Source organism: Lingula anatina, chromosome 8 (assembly GCF_051362555.1).
Source record: "Lingula anatina isolate TDL-2025a chromosome 8, LinAna3.0, whole genome shotgun sequence".
In the NCBI taxonomy this organism is placed as follows: domain Eukaryota; kingdom Metazoa; phylum Brachiopoda; class Lingulata; order Lingulida; family Lingulidae; genus Lingula; species Lingula anatina.
Genome location: NC_141774.1, coordinates 4,853,483 through 4,876,582, shown reverse-complemented (window position 1 = coordinate 4,876,582; position 23,100 = coordinate 4,853,483).

The following is a 23,100-nucleotide window of genomic DNA, read 5'->3' as shown; positions in this document are numbered from 1 at the left end:
TATATGGTTCAAGTATTAAACTTTCCAATTTCTACACTAAAACATAGAACTATACCTGACAGAGCTTTCGATCACATTCGTGATCATCTTCAATGTGCTGTCATATGGGACGATCACTGCTCACCAGTGATTTGGTGATTGAGTTGTCCCAAATGTGTGACAGTTGGTGCCCCCATCTCTGCTCAAGGTTGGGTTATGTACCTTGATGCAAATGGCCTCCTTAACCCCCATTTCATACCAAGAATAAAGCGGAAGATTGTGATTAAACTGCAATATTTACTGAAAATAAGAATCACAGAAGATAAAAACATATTTCCATAAATTGACGTCTGTCTGTTCAAAGCAATAACTGTCTCGTCTGCTGATCTTACTTTTATATTCACGAGGAAGAGAAAGAACATTAGAAACAATTAAAATTCGAATCAGCAAATTATATTATATTATATCATATTATATTATATTATATTATATTATATTTACAGATGTCCTGGACCGTCCCTTTGTGACAAACTTGTAGTAGGTAATGTGTAATATTTCGATATTGGTGGTTGCAACTTGGGTATTTTGGAACTATTGCTAAAATCATACTTGCACTTGAACGGGATGTCTTGTTCCATTTTATTTTATAATGGAGCTCATGAATTATTTAGACTGCCATGTTTCCAAACATATCAGAATGGAATATCCAAAGCATTTTGCACGTTCTTGTGAAGATTTATCATCTTAAATGTATGAATATGGAAAAAAAGTAATACACAAAATTGAAAGACATCAATTGCAAAAAATTGGCAGAACCCCACTCAGCTAAGGATTTGATACTTAAAATATGTTAATGTGTTATACATAATAAGTGATTTTCATGTGAAAAAAATTACTTGCTATTTGGATGTAGCCTTGACCTCTGGTGACCTTTAAAATAGAGGCAAATGACATGCGGTGCATCATTCAGTAAGAGTAGATACTTAATAAATATATATTAGGTTTCCAAAATATGACATTTTGGCAATTTTGCTCAAAATAATATTTCGACCTAAAGTTAATTCTTGACCTTGACATGCGGTGACATTGAAACAGCTGTAAAAAATAGATGGTACTTCACAATATAGGAGTTGACACTTTGAATACGTTTCTGAGATACTGAGTTGCCAAAATATTAACATTTGGGCGTTTTTTTTTTTTTTTTTTTTCTGAAAACATCCATTGACCTTGCATTTTGTTCATGATCTTTACCTCTGGTGACAATGAAAATTGTTGCAAATGATTGCTAGTGCCTCATTTAGTAGAAATATGTTAGTAAAAATATGTTCCTTGTACATTTGGTTACCAAGTCAAGTATAGTTAGGGACCCACCCCATTCAAAGGCGGCCATATTACACTGTCACGGGAGGATGTCTGGGGATTTTCTTTTCAATTTGGCTTCATTGGGCCTTAAACAGACGGGAATCAGTTGAGATACCTTTGTCACCATTTTTCCAACATCAGTGGGGAAAATTTGCTCGTTTCTTATCCAAAAAATGACACATTACTGCTGCGTCTGAAATAACATACTGTTATTATGTACATGAGGTTTAGCAAAAATGACCGAGGGTTTATCAACATATAAATTGTCGCAGTTATATATATATATATATATATATATATATATATATATATATATATATATATATATATATATATTATTTTTTTTTCTTCAGGACTGGGATCTGTCTTCATCCTTATTACATATATATGATTAAACTGTCACTTTAATACACAATCTTTTATGTAACCTGGCTTTTTTTATTGTTCTCTTTGGTCTAGTGTAAATTAGTTCTTCAATATGATTACTATTGTCACGTGCTTCTTTCATCCTGGTCCATTACCACATGATCCACCAGGTGGTAGCCCCGGTCAAGACGCAAACAATAGGCCGCCATGTATTGGTTATAACATTGTATCGTTTGCTTTAACTTAGTTTGCTTAACAAAATTAATAGTTTCTGTAACTGTTTTATATTCAAGTATTGCTTATAATGTTGTCCCTCCAAAAGTGGAATAAAATATACAATTCTACGTTCACAGACTCTTCAGTTGACGGCGGATTGTGCCCGTACGGCGATTGGAGTGATTGCTCGGTAACGTGTGAAAATGGTACACAGACACGCTCTGAGGAGTGCAAATGCCCTGAACCCTCCTACGGTGGCGCCGACTGTGTAGGTGCCAAAACCGAGACTCAGTCTTGTAGTGGCCCCCCTTGCCCAGGTAACGACCCCCTCTCTCCTACTTTCTCCACCCCTCTCTCTCTCTCTCTCTCTCTCTCTCTCTCTCTCTCTCTGAAATCGCAGTTAAAACAGACGTTTCATTGACCAAACCTAAAACTATATTTCATTATGTACTTTTATTGCCCCCCAGTTCACGGCGGATGGTGCACGTACAGCGATTGGAATGATTGCCCAGTGACGTGTGAAAATGGTACACAGACACGCTATAGGGAGTGCAAGTGTCCTGAACCCGCTCACGGTGGCGCCACATGTGTGGGTGCGACAATCGAGACACAGTCTTGTAGTGCCCCCTGTTGCCCAGGTAAAGAAGTGCATCTCTCTCTCTCTCTCTCTCTCTCTCTCTCTCTCTCTCTCTCTCTCTCTCTCTCTCTGAAATGCTGTATAGACATAGCCCAAACCATGTACCCCACAAGAGCGCGGACTTCAATATAATCATGTCAGGCGACGTGTGATGCAAGAGACCAGGTTGTAACTTCCCAACAATGTGCATGACGTAAACAATTCAATTATATTAAGGTGTGAATATTATAACATGTGAAGCTTCGACGCAGAACCCGTTTTGGTTTTTATCCATATCACCCCCAAAATAATCTACTCATCTGTTCTTTGGTACATATGTGACCTATCCTGCAAATATCATCAAGGTTCGTCCAAAAAGTTTTGCGTTATGTTTCGAACAAACAAACAATCTTACGTCATCATGAACAGGCGATAAGGCAATATTCGGAACCTACTAATGGGAACCTTATATCCCTTTTGGGGGCGGCGATGACATTTTAATGCTTATGTTCCAGTGGATGGTTATCTGAGTAATTGGTTACCGTGGTCTTCTTGCACTGCTACTTGTGGACTGCCAGGAACAGTGACTCGGTCACGTACCAAGGAGTGTATATACCCCGTCCCAGATTGCCGTGGTGATGACTGTGGCCAACTTCCAGAAGTATATGAAAACTGCACCCAAAAGCCGTGTTGTACAACAATTGGTGGATCACCGGGTTCATTCCAACACTACAGAGGTTAGTATCCTATTGTAAAATTCGGATATAACATGACAAAAATAGCTTTTATATGATAAAGGATTCTGTTGCAGGCCCATATATATAACCGCACACAGTAGATTCATATCCCCATATTTTTTTCTGTTATTACCGTTGGCAATAAAGTTTGACAGTTTTCATCTCAATTACAGAATTGATACAAAAACAACAAGCATTACTTAAATCCGGTTTTACATATCATAATTTCCTTTTGCTATATAAGGTGTAAAGCTGTATGTACTGGTATGTTCTATAAAACCGTACATGTGACATGATTTGAAGATGATTTTTTTAAACAACTGGTATTAACACTGTGACTTTCATTGTGATTTCTAGGAAATAGGCTTCATGATCTTTGCGTGAATTTCCGGCTAGCTAACACAAATGACAATTATGTCACCTTTAGATGTGGGATTGTACTGATTGAAAGTATCCAAAACTATGGTAAGCCGAGACTGTTTTTTCCCTATATAATGGGTTTCTTATTGTGGTAAAAAAAAAAAAAAATATATATATATATATATATATATATATATATATATATATATATATATATATATATATATATATATATATATATATATATAAATATGTGTGTGTGTGTGTTGTTTGGTAATTATAAAGACTGATAAAGCGCCCAATATGGACATCGATTGGAATATCAAATTGTCATAACTTTGGAAATAAAGACTCAAAATACATGGATATTTTTTTTATTATTAAATTGCATTTAAAAACCAACGTGAATCTTATGTAGGTACTCATCATGTTATTTATTTTTAGAGTTTTTAAAATAACGTATGTTTTGACATGTTACTAAATTTTATTTCATCATTATTATTTTTGCATTTTACGATACATATCCACAATGCATTCCTTACCCTCAAAAAGTGCCATGCGGAACATATAGTGTTATTTCTGTTTTTCAAATTGAAATATTCCAGATGAGACCTACGTTGCTACCGTGCAGGCTGCCGTAACCGCCGTATGTACCAACCAATCACGTCCGGTTTGTCACGTGACAATCCCTGCCCCTTCTGGCTGCCCATGCCAAGTGATGATAAGCTACATGTGTTGCGATGAATTGTATTAAATGGTAAGTGTTTAAGGAAATAGAGGTTAAGTGTTAGAAACAAAATAATCAGTTAAACTAATGATGGTGACTTCCAACACTTCTTGAAACTAGTACTTCATAAATTTACATATGTACACAAAGTTCCTTATATCTCTTGGAATCGTTGGTCTCCCTTTATGCTTTACATTTATTGTATTTGGAATCCGAGCTTAAGTATTTATCAAATGTTACTCTTATATTTACAGGGATACGCCAGGACAAAACGGACTTATGGAGATATTTCCCAACTGCGTTTTAATATGCAGTTGTATATTATTCCCACTGATTATTAGTTAGCAGATTAAAAAATAATAATAAAAATTATAAAATATGGAGAAAAAACTGTCGCAACTTGCTTATTTACCAATTTCATATAATATAATTTACCTCTCAAATTAACTAAAAACTTTACCTTGCTTGTATTAAAGGTCATTATGAACTCATTTCATAATTTTCTGGTGGGGTGAAATATATATATATATATATATATATATATATATATATATATATATATATATATATATATTTTATATCCAAATACTAATAAGACACTTTTTTTTGTTAGAAGAAAGGCTTGGTGTCGTTTAGGTACGCCTAGAATCATTGTTTTCTTTTTTTTCTTAATTCGAATAATACAAGGTGTTGGTTAATCCATTTAATGGTAAGTAAGCCTGATATATTTCAGAGGCACTTCGTTATGTACCATTTATGTTATTTAATACTTAATTAATCTTATTAATAATTAATTAATCTTATTAAATATTCAGATTACATTAACATATCTTAATATTCGTATGTACTCATTTGTCGTGATAAGGGAGTGAATGGCTGTCTTGTAAACAAGTCATCCTACTTCATGCAAATAAAACTGCCGCAAATGCTTCAGTTGTGTTGTTTCCCATGCCTTCTTGCTTACTGTATGTTTGGTAAGCTCATATAAATTATATATCATTCAGTCAGTTTTAAAAGTAACTAATTGTCTCCTACTTTTGAATCATTGCTCGACACGATCCTCTTCTTTCTTTTGATGCATTGCTGCCGTACAAACCAAATAACTTAGTTATAAACGAAGAAATATTGATGGAGACCGCCATAGAATACCAAAATAAGGTACCAGGATATCGCTGTATTTAAAAGCAAATTGAATGTCTGTAAGAATCATTTATGGTAAGACAGGGACGTATATTAGATTTCAGCAGTCTCACCATTAGTGGTTCTCTCACCGGCTCTAGTCACAGCGGTCTACCCAGCAGCAGTCTACCCAGCTCGGCGACAGCAGTCTCACCAGCAGTTTTGGTTCAAAATAATTAATGCGTGAATTATGCTACAAGTAAAGCGCCGTATATATATTCCGTTTTACATTTTCCTTATTATGGGAACATAAATTGCTTTTCATCGTCCCTAATTAAATATGCACATCATGCAGGTGTCTCCATGGGCGAGGCACGTCATTTAATCTGATGCTTTTTTTCTCTTGGGTTTCTTACTTTGGCTCCCTCAATGGCGTATGGTCAGATGAGATCTACGGTGATCAGTCTACGTAGATGTCTGCGTTGCAGGCGGGCAGTCCGTCTACCTGTGCTGCTGTTAATGACTGGGGCATTGATTTACATCTTCCGATTCATGAACGGTTTTGAAAGTAAGCATTATTCGCCATTTAGATAGTAACAACATATAAACCCTGTTTTTTTTTTTAGATCTTAGTCGGAATTTAATTTGTAATTTTAATTACGTGTCTGGTGGATTCACCAGCAACTGAATGTATGTCAGTATGAGCTATTTGGCGTTTTGAAAATAAAATAAATGAAATGTAAATGTTCAGCTTTCAATATTGTCCATGTATTGAAGGCTGAAAATTTACTTACATTTTTAATGTCACTATTATATTATTATATCTTTATATGACAATTCAGTCCTGTCGTCAGCAGTGGACAAAGCTAAAACAATTGGCAATTTTTTGGCTATGAACGGGTCCGTTACGTCCATCCACCAGAAGAATAAGAAGGGCCCTCTTTCCCAGTTAACAGAAGCAATCAGATATTAAGCCATCCAAAACTAGTAGCTCCAAATCTCCTACATCAACACCCTATGAAGAGGAATCGTTAACTACAGTAGAACATGGATTGGGCATACATCAAAATACGACATCACACTTTGTCTTGATCTGGTCGCATTATGCCGCAATTCCACAAGCGTTTATGGATAAAACAGATACCTTTCTCTAGTTAAATCCAAAGAAAAGCGTTATATTTTTATGTGGAGGCAGTGGATGTATAGATCAAATAGGCGGCACGTCGTGGAAACACGTAGCAGCACTTCGTTTACTGTTATCTGAATTAACTCATGGCACACCGCAGGACGATTTTGTCTCTAGATCCGACATTCTGAAATTGTTCATGGGTCGTAAATATGGCATCCGTACATGAAATAAGTGTTTTGCTTGTACTGTGGAAATATGGTGAACTTTACATAGATGTAAGAAGAAAAATGCCGTTGAATTTACCAGATGAATATTTCACAGGGGAATGGATGTCTACTGAAGGCATCTTTTTCGTATCCAGATTTGAACGACATTCATTGTTCGTCAAAAATGCCATGGCCGAAATTCAGTTGGCATACAGCAATCTCAGTAGAAGTCAAATCCAAAATTGGGACACTGCTTCAGTCTTGTTGAAATGAAAAGTTCTAAGTCAGGTAGATAAGAGACCGATTGAAAAGGGCGGTGCAGATTCTGTAATACCTTTTTTTGCAAGATGAACTCTTTGGGATCCTAACTTTTGACAATTGAGTGAAGATGGCTAGAGACATCAATGTTGGCGATGAGATTCACACGCTAGCAGGGGTACAATTTCTTCCCTTTGTTGACCTATTTGTGGACAGGGATACTTGGAGCGTCCCCAGTGTAGTAAAAACATTTGCTCAGTCCGAAAATACTGACAATTTTTTGGAGGAAAACACTAAAAGAGAAAGTCAAGGAATGGCAATAAATCCGGATTTGTACATGGTCCGAAATGTTGCAGGTAATTACATATCTAAAACAAGAGATACAAAAGATCAGTATAGAAGAGGGTCCATTGTTTCCCACGAAACCAATAATATCAATGAAGCAATCACAATATTTCTTAATGGATGGTATAACGACGGCCATCAAAGGTTAATTTAAACCCTTTGATTTTTTCAATGCAATTTGGATCGAATTTCTGGAAGAAATTACTAACTGAAACGGGCAGACATGGCCCTGTGGGTGTCTTGATGACGTCACTTTTAATTTCTTAAAATCCCAAAATTCCTCAGTATATAAATCGGGCTGTTTGACACTTCCAGTGCGCAATCTCAACCCCACCATTAAAAGAGAGGGTATATTTGTCGTCGATGTGAACAAACGCGCTTTAGAATTAATTGCTCCATATCAAATACGAATAACAGCTATAAATGTCACCCATAACTTGCCTAGTTCGAATAAATTCAATAGATTAACACGCAACGAAGCCGCAAAAAGTTTGATGGAAAGTTATTCACGCGTAAAATTAGTTATAACCCCGAGAATCCATTGCGCTCTTCCTTGCGTTGCCATGGGGATTCCAGTAGTTTTTGTAGAAACTGACATCTTACCTGGAGGTGGAAGGCGTCAAACTGAGGGCTTAAAAGAACTTTTTCACACAGTTACTGTAGACCTCAGGATGGAAACCTACCGAAGCCTGGACAACTTAAATTGGAACAAACCGGAAATGAACCCAAATCGTGATATCTACACGCGCTTTCGAGCCTCCTTGTGGTACGCGATACGAAAATCTCGCAAATTACGAGAAACGGCGATAACATTTGGGTTCGCACCCTTCAAAAAATCCAGGCAGTTAAAAAAAATTGAAACAACTGAACGGTGTTCTATCAGGTGTACACAACAAAAAATCAGACAAAGCGGAACCGCCGTTCACTCGAGAGTATATTTCACCACCATCCAAGCTCGAAAGTGCTCATTCTAAGCAATGTTTTGACACAGAAGGCGTTTTCTGAGTTCAATGAAGCAGGTTTTCAAGTAGAGTTCGAGAACTATACTCTAGAATACCTACTCAGGCGCACTGAAAATCTGGAACCAGAGACCTTCGCATGTGGCTCGAAAGTGTTTTTGAAAAGTATGCCCGTATTTCAAAAGGCCATTGGTATGCCAACAAAAGTAACTTGATCAGGTTGCTATTGTTATATCTGTACGGTGGCGTTTAGATGGACACTGGCGTTATTTTGGTAAAGAGTGTAAACGTTTTGAATAATGTTACTGCATGGGAAAACAGAAAAAAAAACATTAAAATACCGCTGTTCTCAAATTTGATAAACACAGTCCATTTATCCGTGAGTGTATAAAATAATACCTCATTAACTATAGGCTGGGCGTTTGGGGGGCAAATGGGCCGCAAATTCTCACCCGCGAGGCGAGAAAACATAGCACGTGGATGTGTGACGTCAACAGTTTTGAAGATGTACCCGGTATCAAGAAATAAGTCACGCATAGTCATACGTTTGTATCGGCAATCTTTTTTATCCTATTGAGTACCCTTACGTTATACGAAAATGTTTCCTTGATAAAGGCAAAGTAAAGGAAATGTCCTTTGCTGTGCATCTATATAACACATTTTCAAAAGCGTACGGGGATGCTACCAAGCCTGGGACGTTCTGCCGTTACCTGCTAAACAATTTTTGCATTTTCTGTGGAGATTTTGTTAAAAACGTCTGTAATGCTTGTTTGTTTGTTTGTTAGTTTGTTTTGATTCCACATCATTTTATGAACTATAAACCCATCATGTTATTCTAATGCAAAATAAATTTGACACCGGAAAGGTGAGATACACAGTAAACCGGCTGTCAATCCCGTAAGGACGATTATAACAATGATATCATTTTTTGTCCTTAAAATCTAGATTAATTCAATTTTAATTAAATCTTGAAGTTGAAACTTGTAGCATGTGACATTGTCCACTGAGTATATTTCTGTATCTTCATTACTTTTTATTTTACCAATATTTGTTAGCTTTATACTGAGGTCATCGTCTTCAACGCAGTTCCTTCACTCATCATCTCTTGTAGTAATTCACATTGCAATATAATCCATGAGAACTATGGTTGCAAAACGCTCTGCACTTATTAAAACCCCGAGGCCGGGGAGGGGCGTGGCTGGGGCATGCGCAATCAGCGTTACTTGTACACGGAATTCTTCGTTCAGAGACCGATAGTGGCAATGGCAGTGCTCCTAAATTAAACAAATGTTGCTATAAATAATTGGACAATATTTATTAATTAGTTTAGGCAATGACGAATATGAATCATGCCAGTGAGGAAGAAAGTGAATAGGAAATATTTAAAAGAGTACAATGAACAAGAAGTAACAAATAGCAACAAGAAAGATTTCGCTACCATTCGTTTATGATGGGATGATGGAAATCTATATTAGTTGCCATTCCTCTCTGATGAGATAATAGACAGCTAACATTAATAGAAATTGTGAACTTTGGTCAATCATCACACCAGCAACATGAACTTTTGTAGATCGATGTATTGTTTGGAATGCAAAATTACAGAGAAAAACATAGAGAATATGTATGATATGCCATAATATTGTAATGTGACATGAGAAGAGAAAGCTTGTAAGCTTTAGAATATACGTATACACCTTTTGTACACCAACATGTGCGTGTTTTTCCTGCCTGCTGCTACATGGTATTATTACAATACCATACAAATAATAGCTAGTAGACATCTGTGCTTCCATTTAAAATATTATCTTGTTTTATAAAAAAAAAAAACATATTGCATGAGATTGTTACCGTAAAAATCGAACCAATATTTTGAATGAAAATCGACAGGCATTCATTTATGTTCAAAGCTACCTCAAATGCATTTTCTTTTCAAACAACGTCCTGCTCACCATACGGTCACATATGAATAAAATAGGCACGAAAACTTTTAAAATCATAGATCATGGCCATTGCAGTCTACAGAAGGATGAACATGCGCCACTGACTGACACAACACTGGTGTCAGTCCGTTGACAACAGAAGTACTTTGCAAACATTGGTGCATGCACTGCATCTTGCACAGCGACCGGATATTCGTTCTTTAATTTTCTGAGAAAATAGGTCGGCTCAAGAATTAAGAAGTAAGCTACAAATATAGTGAGATAATGTTCACTCACCATCAACATGAAAACAATTCATCACTACGAGCGCACACCAAGATCTGCACCCTCAACATTGTCGTGTTATGAAACGATCGGCGAAGTAGCCAGCTATATTGAGGTGACGAAAACATCAATGGTTCGATATATAATATGTTACACCAAATAAATAATACGAGTGTTGGGCTGTTAGATAACGTTTCACCATAGCACGACACATTGATACTGGTACCAGGGGTACTTCAGAGAAACCAAATATCTGATGATTGGTTTCCCTTTGATGTCAGTGGAATGCTGGGATGGTTTGCATATGCGGTTTAGAACAGTTAGAATTAACTTCACTGATCGTTGACTGATAGCTTTTTGCCTATCTCTCTCTTGATAACAATTTTACGATCACTCTCCCTCATTTTAAAATCGAATCGATTAAATATAACCATTGCCTTATTTATAATTGAACAATCTGGCGCAAATATCCAATCAGTTCCCATTGCATCATATGTAAAGGCTTAGGCCGCATTCAGAACAGTTGGCAACAAGTCCGAGGGTCAAGTATGACCAACCCACTTGAATAGTACGGGGAATATATTCAGTGTCTATATGCGGATAAGACGGCATGCTTTTTATTAGGTCACCATATTTGACCCTCGCACTACTTTCAGCAACTACTTCGCACTACTTTCAGCAAAATCGAGTGAAAATTTACGACTTTTGAGCTCTTCGTATTTTCATGTGTAGTTTTGTCAACAGTTGATGTGATTAAACGATAGATATATAAAAAGAAGCGGGAATATCTAGGGATTCGGAATTTCAAGGTTAGTTGTCATAAAAAATAGATTCAGAACGGTAAAATGGAAGATTTATCCACGCGGGTGATTGCAAATGCGGTCCCGTTTCAGGTGTCCCAAATTTTCTATTTGAAGATCTCTATAAGAAGTTTAAATTGTACAAAGTTTTAAAAGCTAAATCATGAAAGCTGGTTAAACTGGGTCTCTGGCAGTATATATATATTGAAAATTCAGCTTTGTCCACTTTTTTTAGCGAGAGGTGAACTCGACGCCAAGCACTCGCATTTTTGAAGCGTGTGACACTTGGGTGTTTCAATTTAAACAAAATTGCTACAATGTTGATATCACCAGCGTTTTATATATATTCTGAAAGGTAAACAAATGTGCTTTGTGTTGATATGAAACACATGTTGCGTTTGGGTCCCAACTCGTTGGCAAAGTGTTCATATTCCCGTGAAGTCGGTGTAAAAGTCGGCAAAATCGATTTGTCTGGCTTCACCGAATTACAGTGGTTATGTATCGCAGGAAACGTAAAATATTTTTAAACAATTACATCCTACAGAAAGACGAGATCATGAACTTTCAAATGATATATAACAAGGCGTGTCTCCTACAAATTTTACCCATTTTGTGTGGGGAAATTAGCGCATCTCCAAAACGACGACAAAAATGGAACCCCATTTTCATCAATTTATAGCGTCCCCAGATAGCAAGAAGGCGTTGGCCCGATGCTGGGCCAACGTCGGCATGGTTGGCCTTACGACGTCGCGCCAACGTCGTAAGGCCGACCAGTACACTGGGCCGACGTCGGGCCAGCGACGGTGCCGGCGTCGGGCCGACGTCCGTGCTCATCGGCCATCGGTCGGCCCGACGTCGGCCCAACGTCGTTTTGCCGACCAGCTGACGTTGGCCTGATGGTGGGCCGACGTTGGCCCAATGGTGGGTAATGGTTGGCCCGATGGTGGCCCAGCATCAGGGTTATGGCGTTGGTACGATGTTGGCCCAATGTAATTATGCCATCCAGCTTATTGGCCCTACGTAGGCCCAAAATTACCTTTTTTTTTCCAAAGTAAGTGATTAATTGACTTAACGAAATTATAAGCAAAAACAACAACACTTTGTCTGTCTCCAACACAAATATATTCTTTATTATATCATAGTGGTGATTTCATGGCCAAATTTCATTGCTGAAAATTCCTACTTTAGATAAAGTCTGAAAATTATATTAACTGAATATTTATTTAGTTACATAAAAGTTATTTATGAATGAACCTTATATTAACCCTATACATTAAGTTCTACAGGATGTTTTCAGTTTTAAAAGGCCTGATTCACTTTATTTATGGCTTCATTTTATAGTTAAAGTTAAAATCTGTTCAATTATGTTAAAATTATATGTGTGTGTGTGTGTGTGTGTGTGTGTAACCAAATCAACAGTAAATACAGTGTCAATACATTTAATAAAAAAGAAACTTGTCTTTTTGTACAAAACAATGTAAGTTTAAAATAACAACACTGCAAAAGGGCAAATATTCAGACACTAAACAGGGGAAAATGTCACTTATATACATTTTTTTTACAAAACAAAGCTGCTCATCGAATCTGAACTAACACAAAAATACCAAAATTGTAATTAATTCTGCATGTACAATGGGTTCGAGGGGGAAAAATATTTTTGCACACTTTAACCTAAATAATATTATACATTGTCATTTTTAAACTAATTCAAACATATCATTAATAATCATAATCACAAATCACTGTAGTTCTGTAATGAATAAATCTTGAATAATGAATGAAAAAAAAACTTTGTTTTTTAGATGATGGAGAGTTATAATAAAATTATAAATAACCATACAGTAAAAGTTTCAATGTATTCAACTTGCATGCTGGCTACATACATATAAACTCTGAAAAAGAATTATGTATACCCTAGCATAGATATAGATGTACAATAAAAAGAGAATTACATGTGCACAAAGACAAACCCCAGTATATTGTTGATGCTTTTGAATTAAATTACATCACGATTCAAATCACTCAATGAATTGAACCAGTTTGCAACGCTTGTGCTTTTTTCATATTCATAACACTAAGAAATGATACATCCGGCTCCTTGACAAGCTAATAATAATTAAAGGAATTAACAATGGAACAAGTAACTCTACTAAGTTAATAACAGTTTATTCAAATGTCAAGTCAAAACACAACATCCCTTCCTTTCTTGGAGAGAAACGGTCCTTTCAAATATATGCTAATTGACAGTTCACTCTTTAAATTGTCTTTTCAAACATTTGCAGAATAACAATGACCTCCAACTATAATTCTTTTAACCACACTGAAAATTCTCAAATCTAATCAACTCATATCAAACCCCATGTCATTTCACTACTACAAATTCCAAATGGTCTCTTCCTTTACCTGCTTATATGTCACATTCAAATGTTCCCTTCACTTTTAAAGATTTCTCAGACGTGTATGAATAATACTGTTTGTTTTGTGGTCCTCCACAAGAGCCTGAGCCACATTTATTTTTCTTATTTTCATTTTTATTATTATTATTATTATTTATTTATTTATTTATTTATTTATTTATTTTTTTTTTGGATTTCAGCATTCCCCATGTATTTTCATCAATGATATTACAATATGCACCTGAATCTCGTAATACACTGAGATCAACGCCGCCTATCTCTATTTCCACCATATTTGGCATGTCTGTGTATATTGCATTGGTTCCCACACCAAATGTATATGCACTCCTGGATTATCATGTTCATAACTGTCATTTACATGAACAATAGTTTCAGTTTTGCAGACTTTTGCAAAGTGATCCAACGTTCCATGTTTTCTCAGTCGGGGGGTTTCTACTTCGTTTTTCATGTCTGAACTCGTGGTGTTTAGACTGAGTTGGTTTGTTAAATGACTTCGGTTTCACCATACTCACAGTTTCTGGTGTTCCACTTTCATTTAAAGTGTTATTCATGTTTCTCACCTGTGTAACAGTGTTTGAGAGAGTCCTGAAAATATCTTGTACACCTGTCCCTGCTGAATGCAACATAAGCGCGCGTCTCCTCTGACATGTATTTTTAATTTTCTGTCTTTGTTCATTATATTCATTCCGTCTGTTGGTTCTGAAACGATCAATCCTTTTCCGTCAGCGAAGACTTTAAAACTGTAAAGCCAGCGCGTCCAGCGTGGCCCTAATGTCTCCCGCTCCGGACTTCTGTACGGTTCGAATTTCGTAATTTCACATTTTTCCTCCATTTTCTCAAAGAAAGTTGGCTCACAGTTTTGCACTAGAGTTAATCCTCGTCGCCAGTGTTGATGTCTTCGAATTAAATCGCATCACGAATCAAATCACTCGACGAATTGTATCGATTTGATACGCTTGTGCTTTTTTCATATCCATAACTCTAAGAAACGCTACATCCGGGTCCTTGACCGGCTTATCTTAAAAGGCGGAATTTAAAAAAAAGCGGAACGAGTAGCTCTAACAAATTAACAGTTCATTCAAATGTCAAGTCAAATTTAACAAATAGTGGATTAATGAGGGGACTTTGAAAAAAAGAGAGAAAGAGATTGAGATAAATTAAATCAAAATTGATCAAATGATGTTAGTTCAATGCATTCAGCTCACTGGTCAATAAAAAAATAAATAAAAAATAAAAATAAAAAATAATAAAAATAAATAAAATAAAAAAATGACATCATATATTGGCTTGATGGCGGTTTGACATGAAATTAAAAAAGACTGGTCCAACATAAGTTTAATGCTTAAAAAATGACGTTGGCCCTACATTGGATCAACGACAAAAAATGATGTTGGTCCTACATTGGCCCAACGTTGGCCCTACATCGGATCAACGTCAAAAAAAAGGACGTTGGCCCGACGTTGGCCCAACGACGGCAGGCCAACGTCAACAGTGCCAACGTTGGCCCAACGTTGGCCCGATGGCGGCATGCCAATGCCGACCAAGTGCCAACGGTGCCGACGTTGGCCCAACGTCATCTTGCTATCTGGGGTCACGTGACCAACCTGAAGCACTGACCCGACTTGGCAAGACTACCAAGTTTTCTTAAATATTCTGAATATCAGAGCAAACAAGTTACAATAAAATTAAAATACGAACAAGAGCTGTGCATCTTACATCAGAAATATTCCAAGAGTTATGCTTCATTCTTAAAACATCAAAAATTGTATAGTTATGATCCACTCCACACGAAATCCAGTGAATTTTGACCGAAAGATATTGCTATTGCTAGATCTAGTTATGAATAAAACAAGATTTTTTTAATTGAATAAATATTTACAAAGAGGTACTGGCCTATGATCAGGTTGTACTTTTTAAAGCCTGAAAGAATTTTGATAAAAAAATCATTCAACACCGGTTTAATCATTATATTAAGATCTGCACTTCTGCCTCGCTCTTATTTTACTGCTCAAGATTTATTTCTATGTGCTAGTACTATTTTTGTCTCTTACATATTTAACTATTCAAAATAAGACACTTCCAATTGTAATTTGAAAAAAATATCCCTAATCTATTTAAATTTTACCTTTCTCTTTTTAAAAGTGCAAAATTTTGAAATCTGTGTGATAAACAAAACTAAGTAAACATTTAAAACTCATGTCCTTAAAGCACTGTCCCTGGGAAATGTTCATTCAACCTCATGAATATGCACTGAACTTTTTGAAAGTTTTTTGAAACCTTTTGCCTTTTAAATTAAAACAGTTAACTAGGCTCCAATAAACTCGTTGGCAAACTTGATCTGTCTATTCTGAGGGCAGGAGAAACACCTGCCCCAGCAATTTATGAATATTACTTTAGCCAAAACTGACATATAATTAAGATCATCCCCAGCTGAAAATTCTTGAATATAATTTGTAATTAAATACATATCAAAGTTAAGTGCATTAAAAATATAAAAAAAAAAAACTTCAGTATACAAGTATGTTTCAATTTTTTTTTTATTTCCTTAGAATCTTCAATGGCCAGGTCATTTACCTGGATATGACAATCAGAAAACAAAATCAATTTTCAAGTTCAAAATTGGAGCGTTTTCCAAGAGTGCCACCCTGCCACTTAGTTGATAGATTCCTTGACGAAATGATCATCAAAACGTGGTCCCTATAAAACTGCTGTCAAAATTTTATTAACTTAAGCATAATATTCCCAAAACTTGACCTCCAGTCAGATTCCATTCTTTTGAGAGCACTGTATCCTCTCTTCACCTGAGAAGTGGACAGGCTGAACAAGGCAATTTCAATTAGCATTATATTGTATGTATTCTAATCTTTGTGTGGTCTCCCAGCCTTGAAACAAATCAGTACACATATCTTTACTTTTATTCACTATAAACAAGCAACCTATGTGCTCTTTAAAGACAGGCCACTCTCAATGGAAGTCTTTTGGGTCAAAGCCCATCCTGTATAATACTTGAAGAAAATAATGTTCCAGAACTTGTCTGCTATGAGAAAGGTTTCTAGGGAAAACAATATCCAAGACTCTACAAAACATCATCTCTTGTTCAGTCACACCTGCATCAACAGCACCATCAAACAAAATCGTATGGTAAATATTTCTCCCTGGTCTTGACCAGAACACCTCTTCCCTTATTGTCAGCTGATATGAAATTCGGGAATGTGTTAAAAATAAATATAATGAAATGATAAAATCATACATGTAGAAACAAGAAATTTATACAAAGCAGATAAAAACTGAAATTTAATGAAAAATCTATAGATTAAAAAAAACTCACCTCATTGTCAGTCTCACACCAGTTGTTTATCAAAGTAATTTCTTACCATACTATATAGTAATAATTCCTTTGTCCTACTACTAGTAATAGGCCAGTTATAAAAAATACAGAAGTATTGGCTTATATATATATATATATATATATATATATATATATATATATATATATATATACACTTAATTACTTTCTGCTTTGTCTAACTGGTATCTTTTCATCATTTCATGCCATCAAGTCCATTCTCATGCTATAGCTTAGGCAGGGCAAGAAGTTATAACTTATAACTTCTTGGGCAGGGATAGGTATGCTGTCAACATTTCACTAAAACTGAAAAAGCACAATGCATAGGTCATAAATTAAAAGTGTGCATATATTGATCATTAAGTGTGGCTCTGCCTTGACAAACGATTTTTTAACTTGTTAAATTTGAAGATTTTTTTACTACCAACAATTTCAGATAAATTGAGAAAATTGTTTTAAAAATCACAATATTAAAACTTAATGTAAAACAACTTTGAAACCTGCCCAAGAAAGACCATTAGTACACCTATAATGCTGATTGCGCAATGTGCTAGTTTATAGACACACTCCCTATTTCGAAAATGTCTAGATTCCAACTCTATAAAGGAAATAGAACGGATAAAGGTATGCTAGTAGGCCTACACATTATAACAAAGTACAACTATAACTTTGCAACAAAATATAACATTTCACTGGTACTGAACGTCAACAAGTGCATCTAAACTATGCGAAGGGAGGTTACTCCAAAATCATTTCTATAAATTTCGGCACTTATATGAAACATAGTGAATGCAAAAAAGACTCACCTTTTAGTCTGCAAACCCAAAGCTTTGTAACTTGAAAGGCAAACGTCAGGTTTTTTCCATTCTAAAACCATGTTATGGCAGATCTGCAGCACCGATGGCGTTTTATTCACGTATTATTTTCCATAACAACTCTCACTATGACAGTATACTATAAATTTACACTTGAAAAGCTGAACATTTAATTTTCTTTAACTGAAATGCAAGATTTGCCGAGAAAATCTCTTTCACGTCACTTCCTCAGTGCAACGTGACAGTCCCAGTTTCGACTGACCTACATACTTCGCACTAAAATAGGGATTTCACTAAAAAGGACGGTTGTACAAAATTTTTATTCTTTTTGGCTCAATTCCAGCACATATAGTTGCATAAATCGTTATAATATCAAAAAAGTAAGTTTGTCCATTTTTTCTACAATCATTTCATTTTAGGGTACAAAATTACACGATCTGCTTGAGAAAAATGCGTGTGCTATTTTTAGACAACTGATACAAGGCTTTCGTGGAAATTGAAATGTTCATTTTACATTGTGCGTTTACATCAAGTTCTAAATTTTATTTTTTGAAAGTTTCAAGCTGAATAATGAGTTATTCTCAGAGCTTCATGGATTTATATAACAACTTCGGATTTTGAAAAACATGGCGCGAAACACACGTCGCGGACTATTTTGTGCAAGCGCGTAGGTGTTTTTGTAATGATCACCGCTTACGCATTGATATGCAAGATCTGCGGACAGACTGATTTGAGTATTTATGACACATTTGTAAACACAACAATATGTATCTTACCATCCATTCATAATTACCTCCGCCAAGGAGAACATGTTTCACCCCTGTTTGTTTGTTTCTCTGTCTGTCTGTCTGTCATAAACATAACTAAAATGTTTGGATCGATTTTGATGAAATTTTCAGGAACTGTCAGAAGGGGCCCAATAAACAGTTTTTGGTGGTAATCTGTATCAAGAATCAATTAATAATCAATAATAATGATAAATTGCTGCCTCAGCGGACGTTCCGCTTTCGGAGTCCTTGTCTAGTATTATATTTGTAATTGGACTAGTACATCAGTCCATAATAAAAAAAAAAAATATATATATATATATATATATATATATATATATATATATATATATATATATATATATATATATATATATATATATATATATATATATTTTTTTTTTTTTTGCTCATTCTCTTGCTGTTTTATTTCATTTTATTGTAGAAAATCATGTTTATTTGTGTGCCAGCACAGAAAAAATGTATTGAATGTAAAGAGAAACACGTGAAACTATATTGTTGAGTGCACTTTGGTTTTCACCACTGCATATACATAAAGGAGCATGGGGCTGTTTTCACGGAAGAAAAACTATATAAATCTAGCATTTTGCCTACAATGTAATGTAGAAAGACCCATAGAACATAGCAAAGAATGTCAGAGACACGATGGATGATAACGTGACAGTGCATTCAGGTAGCTATCCGCTCGAGGACCAGGTTTCAATTGTCCCGCAAACCTCTAGGTAAGTTTGTTGCTTCATACTATTGTGCCAGTAGGGCCAAAAATTCATGATTTTATATATAATTCCTGTGATATCACGCAGCTAAACGACATGTATTCAGTTTGAATAGATGATGATGATGATGATGATGGCAACGCAGATATCCTTTAAAATGACAGACATTATACGAAATGTTTTCGGGGCATACAAACCCTTTAACTACTAATACTATCAGGGTTTCCTAACCAGTGTGGCCATTACATCATTCGACGTTGTCTCAGTGCAAGGTTTCCGTAAAATATCTAATTTACCTCTGTTGCCATGCCATTGTCCTCTCTATTGTTATTCTACTAGCACTTATGTAAGTTTTGTCTCGTACTTTCTTCTGTTTTTTTATCTCTCTTATGTGCTATTTTTTTTTTTTCTTCTCAGGGTATCGTCTGCTGCATTGACTTGTTAAATCAGGGCAGTCACGTGGAAAGTAGGTTGAGCAGTTATTTAACACTTCTTCCCGCCCGTTCATTCATATGCTACTATATGAGTCACATGAAATACTGTGTTTCTCTCTGTTTAAACACACAGCTCTCCTATTACAAACTGGCGTGCATAATTCGAAGAAAAAAAGATGAAAAATTATTCCATTGAAATGTAGTGTGGCATTAAGTTATATATTACACAATGCTACACTAGATTTCAAAGGAAAACGTTTGTATGTAGTTTTGATTATACTCTTTTTCAGTGAAATGCTGGTGTTATGTACGTGAAGCTTAACAGAAACAGACTAGTACATATATGTCATTGATTGACGCGTCCCTCTTTCTATTGGTACCTCATCCACTCTCTTTCTTTCTCTCTCTCTCTCTCTCTCTCTCTCTCTCTCTCTCTCTCTGTGTGTGTGTGTGTGTGTGTGTGTGTGTGTGTGGAACATACAAAACTATAAAGGCATATCATCATCTCATAACTCGTAATTTAATTTATACTCATTCTTCTGAAAACTTATTTTTTCAAAGTGTTGTTAAACTATGCACAACGTGTAGACTTTGGTTCAGCTGAAAATCATGATGGAAAAAAAACGATTTGTTTCCTTTGGGTAAATTAAGGTCTCATAAACATTTCTGTGAAAATAGGAGCAATGACATATACGTGTTTCAAAGTAATAATCAATGCACTTTTAAAAATCATCCAGTCATACTGTCAACGTACGTATATAAATATAAAACATGTCGAAGTGGGTTGGTGACAATATGGAATGCACCCATACGTCATCCAAGGTGGAAACAAACACGAACAGTCTGCGTTAACTGTACAGGGGATCCTTCTTTCAGAGACTTTAATTGATGGAGACAGCGCCCCTTAAAAATAAAAAAGGACGAAAGTATATATACATACATAGATATACATATATATATATATATATATATATATATATATATATATATATATATATATATAGTCATCTACCGATTGTGCATAACTTGACTATGTGCGCGAATCATTAATTTAGTTCTTCGATGGAAATCGAGATAGCATTAATTTTCTTTCGGCGTGCTGTTCGAAAGCAAAAAGAAAAAATATATATATATACGTCGAAGAATGTTATAACTCCGTAAATATTCACTGCGATTCAATTCAGTACGCAGGATCCTTTACATTTATAACTAATGTTTAACTTTTAAAACGTAAAAATATATAAAATTATTATCTCATTATAGAAGATTTTTGATTTCAGATTGCATATTTATCATAACTATCATTTGCTTAGATCCACATGTGATGATGATGATATGTTGAAATACTGTGTTTGACTATTGTTATTTAGTATAGCTTAGTAAATAATCAATATATTTATATTTTCTCATCGTTATCGAATCAAAACAAGTGGTTGTATGTATATGGATAAGAAACAAAAAAAAAGTCTCAAAAGAAGTGTTAACGTTTGCACGTGCTTATTTGGCAACAATGTGAAATGCAAAATGAACGACACGCTCAATCTCCAGGTGTAAAAATTAATATTGTTCACTCACCATCGGCATTAAGAGAAACCATCACCACAACTGCACACAGCAAGACCTTCATTCTGAACATTGTCGTGCTTTCAAATGATGAGTGGCCAGCTACTCTAAAGTGACAGAATCATCAAAGGGGTGATATATAAAAGCAACCTGAATAAGTTGTCATGCGACCTTCGATAAGGATTTGTCATGCAATACCATATACATTTCAAATGGAACAGTTTGTTTCTATTACTGCGATTTTATGAAATGCTGGTATTATACGTGTATGTGTAAGTGGAGTTATTTTACTGATACACGTCAACCCCCTCTCTCTGTGTTCCTCTCTGTCTGCCTTTCTCTCTCTCTCTCTCTCTCTCTCTCATAGACCCCAATCTCTCTCTCTCTCTCTATGCATCTCCCTCTGTTTTGTCTTTCTGTCTCTATCCCCCCCCCCCTCCTCTCTCTCTCTGCAATATCCATACATACCAAACAAAGTGTATCTATATGTCTTTATCGCGTACACGTACATGTACTAAAACAGTGTTTTTATCTGACAAAAATCTTGTTTCATGGTAAATTGAAATAGTTATCTGCCCTGAGTTTATGTAGGTTTTTGGTAGATAAATGTGTTGAATTATGGGCAGGGTATGCCCCAGGATATAAACTATTTAGCTTCGATAGGATGTTTATTTTTGAAAAGAAAATGAAGAGAATATTTATTTGTGAATCAACCTAAGGGCAGTACTTTCACTGTCACTTTATGCCCACGATCACATTTATTCGCATTTATACTACAATTACCAGGAAATAAGACATTGTACCGATGCATGCAGATTACTTATTAATAAAAGAGAATGCTAGGATTATCAGAAGCAGAGAGGCACAGTGGAAGCGTGCGGGCCCATAACTTCGAGGTTTTAGGATTGAAACCTTGCTCTGCTATCCACTTATTTGTTGCATTTAACTGCAGATTCACTGCGGAGCAGTTACTCAAGAAAGCCGCTGTTCCTCAGGGGCACTGTAAAGCTACCATATCTTGAACAGTTATATCGAGCAAGCTAGCTTTATATTGCAATCAGGTCACCGCAACTGCACACAACAAAATATCCATCCTAAACATTAAGTTTGAAATGTTCAGTTAATAGGCAGTTAATAAAAAGAAATTTTAATGTTAAAACACCACAACTGCGCACAGCAAGACCTTCATTATCAACATTGTCGTTCTTTCAAATGATGAGCAGAGTGGCCAGCTACTCTAAGGTGACTGAATCATCAAAGTTGCCTTCATAATGTCCCATCATCATATATAAAAGCAACCTGTGGATAAATGGGACCTACGATAAGGGTTAACCATACAATGACCAACCGTATGTATTTCAAATGGAACACTTTGTTTTTATTGCTTAGATTTTACGGTTTCTATTGCTTAGATTTTACAGTATGCTGGCATCACACATTTGTACGTGCGTGGGCATAGTTTACTGATACACGTCAACACGTCCCTGTGTCCCTCTCTCTCATAGACCCCAGCCTCTCTCTCTCTCTCTCTGCAACACCCGTACACACCACACAAACTTTGTCTATATATATACGTCTTCACTGCCTACAAGTACAGGTTATAAAACTGTCTTCATCTGAGAAAGATATTGTTTCATG